At 59.5% G+C, this 14,489-nt stretch overlaps 1 non-coding gene across 1 annotated transcript; it reads right to left on the bottom strand.

Annotated features, from left to right (window-relative positions):
• Nucleotides 1–2,297: 2,297 nt before the first annotated feature.
• LOC131872825 (5S ribosomal RNA) lies at nucleotides 2,298–2,416 on the bottom strand. The gene has a single exon (XR_009370905.1). It is a non-coding gene; the product is annotated as a 5S ribosomal RNA (ribosomal RNA).
• Nucleotides 2,417–14,489: the final 12,073 nt, after the last annotated feature.

The following is a 14,489-nucleotide window of genomic DNA, read 5'->3' as shown; positions in this document are numbered from 1 at the left end:
TCCCTTTTTCTCACTATCTTTCAAAACGGAAATTTTAAAATCTCGTTTTTTTTTTGCCTTTTATGGAAATTAGTGAAGGCATCGCATCAAAGGTGCGCACCTCGCTGCCCACCTTGGTGTGCTCCGAGGTGCCCACCACGGTGCGCAACGCCGGTGCGAACCCGGGAGCGCCCCGATGTGTGCTCCAAGGTGCGGCGTGCACGAAGTCGGACCCCGGTTTGCCCCGGGTGCGCACCTCGCGTGCACCTTGGTGCGCACACCTTGGCTGGGTTGCGCGGCCTGGTGGGCACCATGGTGCGCACCAAGGAGCGCTCCGAAGTGTGCTCCAAGGTGCGGCGTGCACGAAGTCGGAGCCCGGTTTGCCCCGGGTACGCACCTCGCGTGCACCTTCGCCGGGGTGGGCACCTCGGCTGGGTTGCGCGCCCTGGTGCGCACCAAGGAGCGCTCCGAAGTGTGCTCCAAGGTGCGGCGTGCACGAAGTCGGAGCCCGGTTTGCCCCGGGTGCGCACCTTCGCCGCGGTGCGCACCATGGCGTGCACGAAGTCGGAGCCCGGTTTGCCCCGGGTGCGCACCTCGCGTGCACCTTCGGCGGGGTTGCGCGCCCTGGTGGGCACCATGGTGCGCACCAAGGAGCGCTCCGAAGTGTGCTCCAAGGTGCGGCGTGCACGAAGTCGGAGCCCGGTTTGCCCCGGGTGCGCACCTCGCGTGCACCTTCGGCGGGGTTGCGCGCCCTGGTGGGCACCATGGTGCGCACCAAGGAGCGCTCCGAAGTGTGCTCCAAGGTGCGGCGTGCACGAAGTCGGAGCCCGGTTTGCCCCGGGTGCGCACCTCGCGTGCACCTTCGCCGCGGTGGGCACCATGGCGTGCACGAAGTCGGAGCCCGGTTTGCCCCGGGTGCGCACCTCGCGTGCACCTTCGCCGGGGTGGGCACCTCGGCTGGGTTGCGCGCCCTGGTGCGCACCAAGGAGCGCTCCGAAGTGTGCTCCAAGGTGCGGCGTGCACGAAGTCGGAGCCCGGTTTGCCCCGGGTGCGCACCTCGCGTGCACCTTCGCCAGGGTGGGCACCTCGGTGCGCACACCTTCTCAATGTTTTCTTGCCTTTTCTGGAAATTGGTGAAGGCAGCGCATCAAAGGTGCGCACCTCGGTGTGCTCCGAGGTGCGAACCCGAGAGCGCTCCGAGGTGCCCACGAAGTCGAAAGTCGGGTTAATTGCATTGTTTTCCCCGGGTGCGCTCCGAGGTGCGCAACATCGGCGCGCACCAAGGAGGGCTCCGAAGTGTGCTCCAAGGTGCGCACGATGGCGTGCACCTCTGGTGCGCACGATTCGGAGCTCGGTTTGACCGGGGTGCGCACACCTTGGCTGGGTTGCGCACCTTTTGTGCGCTCCAAGGTGCGCACGAAGTCGGAGCTCGGTTTGCCCCGGGTGCGCACCTTCGCCAGGGTGCGCACCTTGATGCGCACGCCTTGGCTGGGCTGCGCACCTTGGTGGGCGCCATGGTGCGCACCTTTCGTGCGCTCCAAGGTGCGCACGAAGTCGGAGCTCGGTTTGCCCCGGGTGCGCACCTTGGTGGGCGCCATGGTGCACTCCGAGGTGCCCAAGATTGGTGCGCACCAAGGAGCGCTCCGAAGTGCGCTCCAAGGTGCGCGCGAAGTCGAAAGTTGGGTTAATTGTCCGGTTTGCCTCGGGTGCGCACCTTGCGTGCACCTTCGCCAGGGTGGGCGCCTTGGTGCGCACACCTTGGCTGGGCTGCGCACACCTTGGCACCCGCGTTTCCTTCATTTTAAATTTTTTTTTTTTACAATCTCTCAAGTGGGAAATTCTATAATCTCAACTTTTTTTGCCTTTTCAGGAAACTTTTGAATGGAGCGCATCATTGGTGCGCTCCGAAGTGTGCTCCAAAGCTCTCTCCAGCTGCGTGCACCTGCCCCGGCCGCGCACCCGGCCCCGCCCAGCTTCGCTCACCTGTCCCGGGCGTCTGGTGCGGAACCTTAGAGTAAGAAACATCACCGTGCACCTTGGCCAACGTGCGCGACTCGACCGAGCGCGCACTGGCCGAGGTGCACACCGATTTCACCTGGGTGCGCGCGCAGCACCTCGGGCGCACCGGGGTGCGCGCACAACGCCCGGGTTGCACCGTGGCCTGTGTGCTCGGGGCGCCTCGGGTGCGCGCTCGGTGTCGCCCCCGCGCGCGCGGTAGTGCGGGCAGCGCACCCCGGCCCGGCCCGGCCCCGACGAGAACGCAAACGGGCAAAAGGTTTATTCAAATAGCATTGCGACGCCCGGCGAAAAACTAAAAAAGGGTGCAACACCGGGACTTCCCGGGAGGTCACCCATCCCAGTACTACTCCGGCCCAAGCGCGCTTAACTGCGGAGTTCTGATGGGATCCGGTGCACTAACGCTGGTATGATCGCACCCGTTATGAGCTTGTCGCAGTGTGTACTTAGCAAACCGCGACCCACGTGCGAATCCACCCCGGCCACCCACCCCCGTCGAGGTGCACACCCTCCCTCGCGAAGTGCGCCCCGTTCGCCAAGTGTGAGCCCTGCCCGGGTGCGCGCACCTTGCTAGGGCGTCGGGTGTGCACCCGGCCCGGCCTACGTGCGTGCACCTGGAGGGGGCGTCGTGTGCGTGCAGTGTCCCGTCTGCAACGCGGTGCCCACACACCACCTCGGGCGCAACGACCTGCGCTCACATGTGGGCCGAGTGCACCTTGGTGCATGTTCGGGGCGCCTCGGGTGCACGCTCGATCTTGCCCCGGTGCACCAAGGCGCTCGGTTTGCCCCGGGTGCGCACTTGGTGCAAGGTGGGCACCCAAAATAGGGATCAAGCACCAAAACACAAGTTTCGGGATGCAAAATGGGACCCAAGGACCACAAATGCGTTCCAAGACCCATGATGGGTCCACGAGAACAAAAATGTGTTCCGAGACTTAATAAACAAATATTGGGTTTTAGGAGAAGAAACATGCTCTGATGCCCAAAACGAGAATCGACCCCGAAAAGGCCACAGGCCAAAAGTGGGATGCGAGACAAAAAAAAATGGGACCCGAGGACCAAAATTGGGTTCCCAGGTCGAAGACAGGGCAACCGGACAAGAAACGACCTCTAAGGCTCGAAATGAGTCCCGACGACTAAAACTTGACAAGAAGCACCCATCAGGCACCCAACTCGACACCCATGGGATGCCGACCCACCCGGGCTTCCACCTAGCACACCTTGGCACCCACCCACCCTCGCACCCAACCTCGCACCCAACTTAGCACCTTTGAACCCACATTGGCACTCACCCTGACCCTGGCACCTTGGAACCCACATTGGCACTCACCTTGACCCTGGCACCCACCTTTGCACTCACCTTGGGACCCACCCTGGCTCCCACCTCGGCACCCACCCAGACACCCACCTTGGTTCCTTGGCACCCACCTTGGATCCTTGGCACCCACCCCGACACCCACCTTGGCACGCAACTTGGCTACTTGCCACCCACCTTGGCTCCTTGACGCCCACCCCGACAACCACCCCGTGACCTACCCTGGCTAGGGTTGGTGCACACCCACCCTGGTGCCCACCTTGGCACCCACCCTATGACCCACCTTGGCACGCACCTTAGTACCCACCCCGTTACCCACCCTAGGACCCACCCCGTGACCCACCTTGGCCAGGGTGGGTGCACCCACCCTGGTGCCCACCTTGGCACCCACCCATCCTAGCACCCAGCCTGTGACCGGGCTTGGAACCCAACCTTGCACCCGCACCCGTCTTGGCCAGTGTGGGTGCGCACCCATCCTGGCACCCACGTTGTGACACACCCTTTAACCCACGCACCCTAGCACCCACGTTGGCACCCACCTTGGAACCCAACCTAGCAACTTGGCACCCACCCCGTGACCCACCTTGGCATCCACCATAGCAGTCGCCGACTTGGCACCCACCTCGGCACCCACCTTGACACTTGTGGACCCACCTTGCCACTCACCCTAGCATCGACCCATCCTAGCACCCACCCTGGCACCTTTGCACCCTAGCACTCACCCATCCTAGCACCTAACCTGTGACCCACCTTGACACTCACCCTCGCACCCACCTTGGAACCCAACCTAGCACCCACCCACCCTGACACCAACCCTAGCACCTACCCACCCTTGCACCCACCCTGTGACCCATCTTGGCACCCACCCATCCTACCACTCAACCTATCACCCACCTTCTCACCCACCTTGGCATCCACCTTAGCACCCACCCACACTGGCACCTTGGCACCCACCTCGGGCAAGGTGGGTGCACACCCACCCTGGCACCCAATTTAGAACCCACCGAGCATGTTACCCACCTTGGCACCCACATTGCAGCCCACCCTAGTACCCACCCTATGACCCACATTGGCATCCACACCCTAGCACCCAGGCACCTCGACACCCGCCTTGACACCCACCCTAGCACTGAACCTGTGACCCACCTTGGAACTCACCCTAGAACCCACCCACCCTGTGAACCACCTTGGCATCCACCTTAGCACCCACCCACCTTGGCACCCACTCTAGCACTCACCCATCCTAACACCCAACTTGTTACCCACCTTGGCACCCGCCCTCGCGTCCACCTTGAAACCCACCCTAGCACCCACCCACGCAGGAGCCCACCTTGGCACCCAACCTAACACCCACGCATCCTGGCACCCAACTTGTGACCCACCTTGGAACCCACCCTAGTACCCACCTTTGAACCCACTATATCACCAACCCACCTTGGCACCCACCCTATGACCCTCTTTGGAATCCACCCTAGCACGCACCCACCCTGGCACCCACCATGGAGCGCACCCTAGCACCCACCCACCTCGGCACGCACCTCAACACCCACCTTGGTGTGCGCACTGCGCCAACCTCTCAAAGACCCTATGTGGTGCGCTCCAAAGTGTACACCTTTGGTGCGCTCCAAGGTGCGCACCTTTGGTGCACACCGAGGTGCACACCAAAGTGTGCACCGAGGTGAGCACCAAAGTGCACTCCAGGGTGCACACCAAGGCGTGCACCTTTGGTGCGGTCAATGCAAACGAATTCGGAAGTTGGGGTCGATGTCCTAATCGCTGCTGCAGACTACACGTATGAGAATCGGACAAATAGCTTTATATAGGGGAGGTGTTGCGTTTGATGGGTCGACTCCCCTGGTTGTGTGCACTGCACCAACTTCAAAGACCCTGTCTTGTTTAAGAAGTCAAAAGTTGGGGTGGATGTCCTAATCATTGCTGCAGTCTACGCATGTATGAGAATCAGACAAATAGCTTATATAGGGGAGGTGTTGCATTCGGTGGGTTGACTCCCCTGGTTGTGCGCACTGCGCCAACCTCAAAGACCCCGCATAGCAGAAGAAGTCGGAAGTCGGATTTTGGTGAGCACCAAGGCGTGCACCTTTGGTGCGGTCAACGCAGACGAATTCAGAAGTTGGGGTGGATGTCCTAATCGTTGTTGCAGGCTACACATGTATGAGAATCAGACAAATAGCTTATATAGGGGAGGTGTTGGGTTTGATGGGTCAACTCCCTTGGTTGTGCGCATTACGCCAACCTCAAAGACCTTGTTTTCGTTAAGAAGTCAAAAGTTGGGGTCAATGTCCTAATGGCTCCTGCAGGCTACACATGTATGAGAATCGGACAAATAGCTTATATAGGGGAGGTGTTGGGTTTGATGGGTCGACTCCCCTGGTTGTGCGCATTACGTCAACCTCAAAGACCTTGTTTTCGTTAAGAAGTCAAAAGTTGGGGTCGATGTCCTAATTGCTCCTGTAGACTACACATGTATGAGAATCAGACAAATAGCTTATATAGGGGAGGTGTTGGGTTTGATGGGTTGACTCCCCTAGTTGTTCGCATTACACCAACCTCAAAGACCTTGTTTTCGTTTAGAAGCCGAAAGTTGGGGTCGATGTCCTAATTGCTCCTGCAGGCTACGCATGTATGAGAATCAGACAAATAGCTTATATAGGGGAGGTGTTGGGTTTGATGGGTCGACTCCCCTGGTTGTGCGCATTGCGCCAACCTCAAAGACCCTGCATTGCGGATGAAGTCGAAAGTCAGAGTTTGGTGTGCTACAAGGTGTGGTCGAAGGTGCTCACCTAGGTGTGCACCTTTGGAGCACAGGAAAAGTGCCCTCCAAAAGTGCGCACCTTTGGAGTGCACAAAAGTGCCCTCCAAAAGTGCGCACCTTTGGAGCGCAGAAAAGTGCCCTCCAAAAAGTGCCCTCCAAAAGTGCGCACCTTTGGAGCGCAGAAAAGTGCCCTCCAAAAAGTGCCCTCCAAAAGTGCGCACCTTTGGAGCGCAGAAAAGTGCCCTCCAAAAAGTGCCCTCCAAAAGTGCGCACCTTTGGAGCGCAGAAAAGTGCCCTCCAAAAGTGCGCACCTTTGGAGCGCAGAAAAGTGCCCTCCAAAAAGTGCCCTCCAAAAGTGCGCACCTTTGGAGCGCAGAAAAGTGCCCTCCAAAAAGTGCCCTCCAAAAGTGCGCACCTTTGGAGCGCAGAAAAGTGCCCTCCAAAAAGTGCCCTCCAAAAGTGCGCACCTTTGGAGCGCAGAAAAGTGCCCTCCAAAAAGTGCCCTCCAAAAGTGCGCACCTTTGGAGCGCAGAAAAGTGCCCTCCAAAAAGTGCCCTCCAAAAGTGCGCACCTTTGGAGCGCAGAAAAGTGCCCTCCAAAAGTGCGCACCTTTGGAGCGCACAAAAGTGCCCTCCAAAAGTGCGCACTTTTGGTGCGCACCAAGGCGCTGGTTCGGTCGTTGCAGGCGAGTTCGGAAGTTGGGGTCGATGTCCTGAGCGGAGGTGCAAACTACACAGGTGTCGGAATCGGACAAATAGCTTATATAGGGGAGGTGTATGCTTCGATGGGTCGACTCCCCAGGTTGAGCGCACCGCGCCAACCTCAAAGACCCTACGGTATGGATGAAGTCGGAAGTTGGGTCCGATGACCAATTCGATTAGTAGGTATGCTCATGAGGTCGGAATTTGGGTCCGATGACCTGCCATGTGCAGGAAGGCGAATGTTGACACTGTGCGTTGCAAGGTGCACACCAAGGCGCTGGTGCGGTCTTTTTAGTCGAGTTCGGAAGTTGGGGTCGATGTCCTGATCGGAGGTGCAAGCTACACAGGTGTGGGAATCGGACAAATAGCTTATATAGGGGAGGTGTATGCTTCGTTGGGTCGACTCCCCGGGTTGAGCGCACCGCGCCAACCTCAAAGACCCTACGGTATGGATGAAGTCGGAAGTTGGGTCCGATGACCGATTCGATATGTAGGCATACTCGCGAGGTCGGAATTTGGGTCCGATGACCTGCCACGTGCAGGAAGGCGAATGTTGGCACTGTGCGTTGCAAGGTGCGCACCAAGGCGCTGGTTCGGTCGTTGGAGGCGAGTTCGGAAGTTGGGGTCGATGTCTTGATCGGAGGTGCAAACTACACAGGTGTGGGAATCGGACAAATAGCTTATATAGGGGAGGTGTATGCTTCGTTGGGTCGACTCCCCGGGTTGAGCGCACCGCGCCAACCTCAAAGACCCTACGGTATGGATGAAGTCGGAAGTTGGGTCCGATGACCGATTCGATATGTAGGCATACTCGCGAGGTCGGAATTTGGGTCCGATGACCTGCCATGTGCAGGAAGGCGAATGTTGGGACTGTGCGTCGCAAGGTGCGCACCAAGGCGCTGGTGCCGTCGTTGCAGTCGAGTTCGGAAGTTGGGGTCGATGTCCTGGTCAGAGGTGCAAACTACACAGGTGTGGGAATCGGACAAATAGCTTATATAGGGGAGGTGTATGCTTCGATGGGTCGACTCCCTGGGTTGAGCGCACCGCGCCAACCTCAAAGACCCTACAGTATGGATGAAGTCGGAAGTTGGGTCCGATGACCGATTCGATACGTAGGCATATTGGCGAGGTCTGAATTTGTGTCCGATGACCTGCCATGCGCAGGAAGGCGGAATTTGGGTCCGATGACCGAGTTGATGGCGTGCCATGCGCAGAAAGGCGGAATTTGGGTCCGATGACCGAGTTGATGTTGATGGCCCGCCATGCACAGGAAGGCGGAATTTGGGTCCGATGACCGATTTGAAGGCGTGCCATACGCAAAAAGGCGGAGTTTGGGTCCGATGACCGAGTTGATATTGATGGCCCGCCATGCGCAGGAAGGCGGAATTTGGGTCCGATGACCTGACATACGCATGGAGTCCGACTCGGGGGCCGATGTTCGATTCGATGACTTGCATTGTGGGTAAAGTCGGAAGTTGTGGTCTTTGACCCGATTCGATGACCAGACTTCGGCTGCTTGAGAATCGGACAAATAACTTATATAGGGGAGGTAGTGTTCTCGAGCATCCTCCCCCCGTGCCCGTTTATGTCGATTGATGCTGGTGCTCGACTGGTTGGAGCGCTCGGATGCAAAAATCTTGCACCAGGATTTATCGATTGTGATGGACACGGCAAGTCTCCTGATTGCTATGCAGGAGCTCATCGTGAATCTCTATGCGGCCTTGGTATGGACTCGACCTGCGGAATGGTTCGGCAATGGTAGTCGCTCCAACACGTCCTTGCAATGGCCACAGAGGTGATTCGACTAGAGCTCCAGTCTAGCTTTTGGGTTGCTTGGCGGACTGGTATAGCCGCGATCGAGTTCCGGCCATGAACGTTTTAGATAGCTCTTGGGCTTTCTGGGACGGAAGTCGGAAGTTTGGGCTGTTGTCCGATTTGATGACCATTCTTCGGATGTGTGAGAATCGGACAAATAACTTATATAGGGGACTGTGTTGTCTCACGCAGCCCCCTCCGTGCCCCTCTATCTCGACCGATGTTGGTGCTTGAAAGGGTTGGGATCGCTCGGATTTATAAACGTGCACCACCATTTGTCGAGTGTGAGGGACGCGGCAGGTCTCCTAAATGCTATGCGGGCGCTCTCTGAGAATCTCTATCCGGCCTCGACACAGACTAGTCTTGCTGAATGGTTTGGCACTGGTAGTCGATCCAACACGTCGTTGTTGTGGCCGCCTAGGCGATTCGATTCGAGCCCCCGTCTAGCTTTTGGGTTGCTTGGCGGATTTTGCCCTATCCGCAAGTGAGCTCGGTCCCTAAACGTTCGAGAAACCCGATTGCTATGCGCCGACTCTCTTTCTTGCGAGCCTCCATCTAGCTTTTGGGTCTCTACGGAACGGAAGTCGGAATCTGGGACCGTTGTTTGATTCGACGAGGCAGACTACGGTTGTGCGAGAATCGGACAAATAACTTATATAGGGGAGGTGTTGACTGGAGCATTCTCCCCCGTGCCCCTCTAACTCGACCAATGCTGGCGCTCGAACGGTGGTAGCGCTCGGATTTTCATTGAGCGCCAGCATTGGTCGATTTAGAGGGGCATGCGAGATTCCCGAATGCTATGCGAGGGCTCTAACGGAAATGTCTATTGGTTTCGGTATGGATGCAATTGCGAGTGGTTCGGCAAAGGTAGTCGTTCCGATGCGTCCATGTCGTGGCCAAATCGATAATTCGATTTGAGCCCTCGTATAGCATTTGGGTCTCTCGATGTGATTCCGCATTCCAGTCCCTTTGGGCACTGCTTGAGCCGCATCCCAGGGGGTTCCCTTCCCAATAATCTGCCTCGCAACCCGATTGCTATGCGGTGAGGCTCCTCGGCCGCCTCGGAACTATCTGTGTATCAGACGCATCGCGGGATAAGGGGTTGGCAACGGTAGTCGCCCCAAGCGCGTCCGATGCTTGGACCATTCCGAGGCGGCCCTGAAGCCTCTTCCGTCTAGCCGTTGGGTCCTTCTCGCCGCATCCCTCGCCTCGCACCCCGATTGCTATGCGGTGAGGCTCCTCGGCCGCCTCGGAACTATCTGTGTATCGGACGCGTCGCGGGATAAGGGGTTGTCACTGGTAGTCGCCCCAAGCGCGTCCGATGCTTGGACCATTCCGAGGCGGCCCTGAAGCCTCTTCCGTCTAGCCGTTGGGTCCTTCTCGCCGCATCCCTCGCCTCGCACCCCGATTGCTATGCGGTGAGGCTCCTCGGCCGCCTCGGAACTATCTGTGTATCGGACGCGTCGCGGGATAAGGGGTTGTCATTGGTAGTCGCCCCAAGCGCGTCCGATGCTTGGACCATTCCGAGGCGGCCCTGAAGCCTCTTCCGTCTAGCCGTTGGGTCCTTCTCGCCGCATCCCTCGCCTCGCACCCCGATTGCTATGCGGTGAGGCTCCTCGGCCGCCTCGGAACTATCTGTGTATCGGACGCGTCGCGGGATAAGGGGTTGTCACTGGTAGTCGCCCCAAGCGCGTCCGATGCTTGGACCATTCCGAGGCGGCCCTGAAGCCTCTTCCGTCTAGCCGTTGGGTCCTTCTCGCCGCATCCCTCGCCTCGCACCCCGATTGCTATGCGGTGAGGCTCCTCGGCCGCCTCGGAACTATCTGTGTATCGGACGCGTCGCGGGATAAGGGGTTGTCACTGGTAGTCGCCCCAAGCGCGTTCGATGCTTGGACCATTCCGAGGCGGCCCTGAAGCCTCTTCCGTCTAGCCGTTGGGTCCTTCTCGCCGCATCCCTCGCCTCGCACCCCGATTGCTATGCGGTGAGGCTCCTCGGCCGCCTTGGAACTATCTGTGTATCGGACGCGTCGCGGGATAAGGGGTTGTCACTGGTAGTCGCCCCAAGCGCGTCCGATGCTTAGACCATTCCGAGGCGGACCCGAAGCCTCTTCCGTCTAGCCGTTGGGTCCTTCTCGCCGCATCCTTCGCCTCGCACCCCGATTGCTATGCGGTGAGGCTCCTCGGCCGCCTCGGAACTATCTGTGTATCGGACGCGTCGCGGGATAAGGGGTTGTCACTGGTAGTCGCCCCAAGCGCGTCCGATGCTTGGACCATTCCGAGGCGGACCCGAAGCCTCTTCCGTCTAGCCGTTGGGTCCTTCTCGCCGCATCCCTCGCCTCGCACCCCGATTGCTATGCGGTGAGGCTCCTCGGCCACCTTGGAACTATCTGTGTATCGGACGCGTCGCGGGATAAGGGGTTGTCACTGGTAGTCGCCCCAAGCGCGTCCGATGCTTGGACCATTCCGAGGCGGACCCGAAGCCTCTTCCGTCTAGCCGTTGGGTCCTTCTCGCCGCATCCCTCGCCTCGCACCCCGATTGCTATGCGGTGAGGCTCCTCGGCCGCCTTGGAACTATCTGTGTATCGGACGCGTCGCGGGATAAGGGGTTGTCACTGGTAGTCGCCCCAAGCGCGTCCGATGCTTGGACCATTCCGAGGCGGACCCGAAGCCTCTTCCGTCTAGCCGTTGGGTCCTTCTCGCCGCATCCCTCGCCTCGCACCCCGATTGCTATGCGGTGAGGCTCCTCGGCCGCCTTGGAACTATCTGTGTATCGGACGCGTCGCGGGATAAGGGGTTGTCACTGGTAGTCGCCCCAAGCGCGTCCGATGCTTGGACCATTCCGAGGCGGCCCCGAAGCCTCTTCCGTGTAGCCGTTGGGTCCTTCTCGCCGCATCCCTCGCCTCGCACCCCGATTGCTATGCGGTGAGGCTCCTCGGCCGCCTTGGAACTATCTGTGTATCGGACGCGTCGCGGGATAAGGGGTTGTCACTGGTAGTCGCCCCAAGCGCGTCCGATGCTTGGACCATTCCGAGGCGGCCCCGAAGCCTCTTCCGTGTAGCCGTTGGGTCCTTCTCGCCGCATCCCTCGCCTCGCACCCCGATTGCTATGCGGTGAGGCTCCTCGGCCGCCTTGGAACTATCTGTGTATCGGACGCGTCGCGGGATAAGGGGTTGTCACTGGTAGTCGCCCCAAGCGCGTCCGATGCTTGGACCATTCCGAGGCGGACCTGAAGCCTCTTCCCTCTAGCCGTTGGGGCTTTCTCGCCGCATCCCTCGCCTCGCACCCTGATTGCTATGCTGTGAGGCTCCTCGGCCGCCTTGGAACTATCTGTGTATCGGACGCATCGCGGGATAAGGGGTTGGCAGTGGTAGTCGCCCCAAGCGCATCCGATGCTTGGACCATTCCGAGGCGGCCCTGCAGCCTCTTCCGTCTAGCCGTTGGGGCCATCTCGCCGCATCCCCCACCTCGCACCACGATTGCTATGCGGTGAGGCTCCTTGGCCGCCTCGGAACTATCTGTGTATCGGACGCATCGCGGGATAAGGGGTTGTCACTGGTAGTCGCCCCAAGCGCGTCCGATGCTTGGACTATTCCGAGGCGGCCCTGCAGCCTCTTCCGTCTAGCCGTTGGGGCCATCTCGCTGCATCCCCCACCTCCTCGGCCGCCTCGGAACTATCTGTGTATCGAACGCATCGCGGGATAAGGGGTTGGCAGTGGTAGTCGCCCCAAGCGCGTCCGATGCTTGGACTATTCCGAGGCAGCCCTGCAGCCTCTTCCGTCTAGCCTTTGGGGCCATCTCGCCGCATCCCTCGCCTCGCACCCCGATTGCTATGCGGTGAGGCTCCTCGGCCGCCTGGGAACTATCTTCGTATCGGACGCATCGCGGGATAAGGGGTTGTCACTGGTAGTCGCCCCAAGCGCGTCCGATGCTTGGACTATTCCGAGGCGGCCCTGTGGCCTCTTCCGTCTAGCCGTTGGGGCCATCTCGCCGCATCCCCCACCTCGCACCCCGATTGCTATGCGGTGAGGCTCTTCGGCCGCCTTGGAACTATCTTCGTATCGGACGCATTGCGGGATAAGGGGTTGTCACTGGTAGTGGCCCCAAGCGCGTCCGATGCTTGGACTATTCCGAGGCGGCCCTGCAGCCTCTTCCGTCTAGCCGTTGGGGCCATCTCGCCGCATCCCCCACCTCGCACCCCGATTGCTATGCGGTGAGGCTCCTCGGCCGCCTTGGAACTATCTTCGTATCGGACGCATCGCGGGATAAGGGGTTGTCACTGGTAGTCGCCCCAAGCGCGTCCGATGCTTGGACTATTCCGACGCGGCCCTGTGGCCTCTTCCGTCTAGCCGTTGGGGCCATCTCGCCGCATCCCCCACCTCGCACCCCGATTGCTATGCGGTGAGGCTCCTCGGCCGCCTTGGAACCATCTTCGTATCGGACGCATCGCGGGATAGGGGGCTGTCACTGGTAGTCGCCCCAAGCGTGTCCGATGCTTGGACCATTCCTAGGCGGCCCTGAAGCCTCTTCCGTCTAGCCGTTGGGGCCTTCCCGCCCCATCCCTCGCCTCGCACCCCCGATTGCTATGCGGTGAGGCTCCTCGGCCGCCTTGGAACCATCTGTGTATCGGACGCATCGCGGGATAAGGGGTTGGCACTGGCAGTCGCCCCAAGCGCGTCCGATGCTTGGACCATTCCGAGGTGGCCCTGAAGCCTCTTCCGTCTAGCCGTTGGGGCCTTCCCGCCCCATCCCTCGCCTCGCACCCCGATTGATATGCGGTGAGGCTCCTCGGCCGCCTTGGAACTATCTGTGTATCGGACGCATCGCGGGATAAGGGGTTGGCACTGGTAGTCGTCCCAATCGCATCCGATGCTTGGACCATTCCGAGGCGGCCCTGCAGCCTCTTCCGTTTAGCCGTCGGGGCCTTCCCGCCGCATCCCTCGCCTCGCATCCCGATTCCTATGCGGTGAGTCTTCTCGGCCGCCGCGGAACTATACCTGTTATTGCTACTGCATCCTTCGGCTGGTAACCTCCTCTGCCGCCTTGGAACGTTCTCTTTGTCGGACGCGTCGCGGGATAAGGGGTTGGCACTGGTAGTCGCCCCAAGCGCGCCCGATGCATAGACCGCTCCGAGTCGACCTTGCTTTCAGCCTCTCACATGCATAGACCTCTCTGAGTCGACCCTGCAGCCTCTCACGTTTAGCCTTTGGAATCTCGCCTCACAACATGATTGCTATCCTTGATGCATCCCTTGCCTCGAGCCCTGATTGCTTTCTTGGCTGCATCCCTCCTCTCCTCACAGCCCGGTTGTCATCACTGCTTCATCCGTCGCTTCATGCATTCTGGCTGCTGGGCCCTTCCCACCGCACACCTCGATTGCTATCTCTTCTGCATCACACACCCCGATTGCTATCTCTGCTACATCCCTCGGCTCTCACTTCTGCATCCTTCGCCTCACACCTCGATTGCTATCAATGCTGCATCCGTAACCTCACACCCCGATTGCTATGCGGGGAGGCTCCTTGGCCGCCTTGGAAATTTCTGTGTGTCGGACGCACCGCGGGATAAGGGGTTGGCACTGGTAGTCGCCCCAAGTGCGCCCGATTCTTAGACCGCTTCGAGGTGACCTCGTAGCCTCTTTCGTCCAGGCTTCCTGCCTTCAACGCCCTTTTTACACCTCGATTGCTATGCGCGGGCTCGTTGGCGTCTATCACCTCTCTGCGAAGAGTGGCACGATGATTGTTGGGGTAAATCGTAGCAGTCCGATCTCTGGCCTTGGGCCATTGTGAGGGCTGATCGATTTCCTGTGCGCATCTCGTGTTCGCCCAGTAACAGACTCGACGACTTGTAATCGGTCTTGTTCCCGATTGTTCCTGGAGGTAGTCTTCGGAAC

The sequence above is a fragment of the Cryptomeria japonica genome, unplaced genomic scaffold (genome assembly GCF_030272615.1).
Source record: "Cryptomeria japonica unplaced genomic scaffold, Sugi_1.0 HiC_scaffold_804, whole genome shotgun sequence".
Lineage (NCBI taxonomy): Eukaryota > Viridiplantae > Streptophyta > Pinopsida > Cupressales > Cupressaceae > Cryptomeria > Cryptomeria japonica.
Note: the sequence above shows the minus strand (reverse complement) of the source record. Positions and strands in the feature narration are given on the sequence as shown.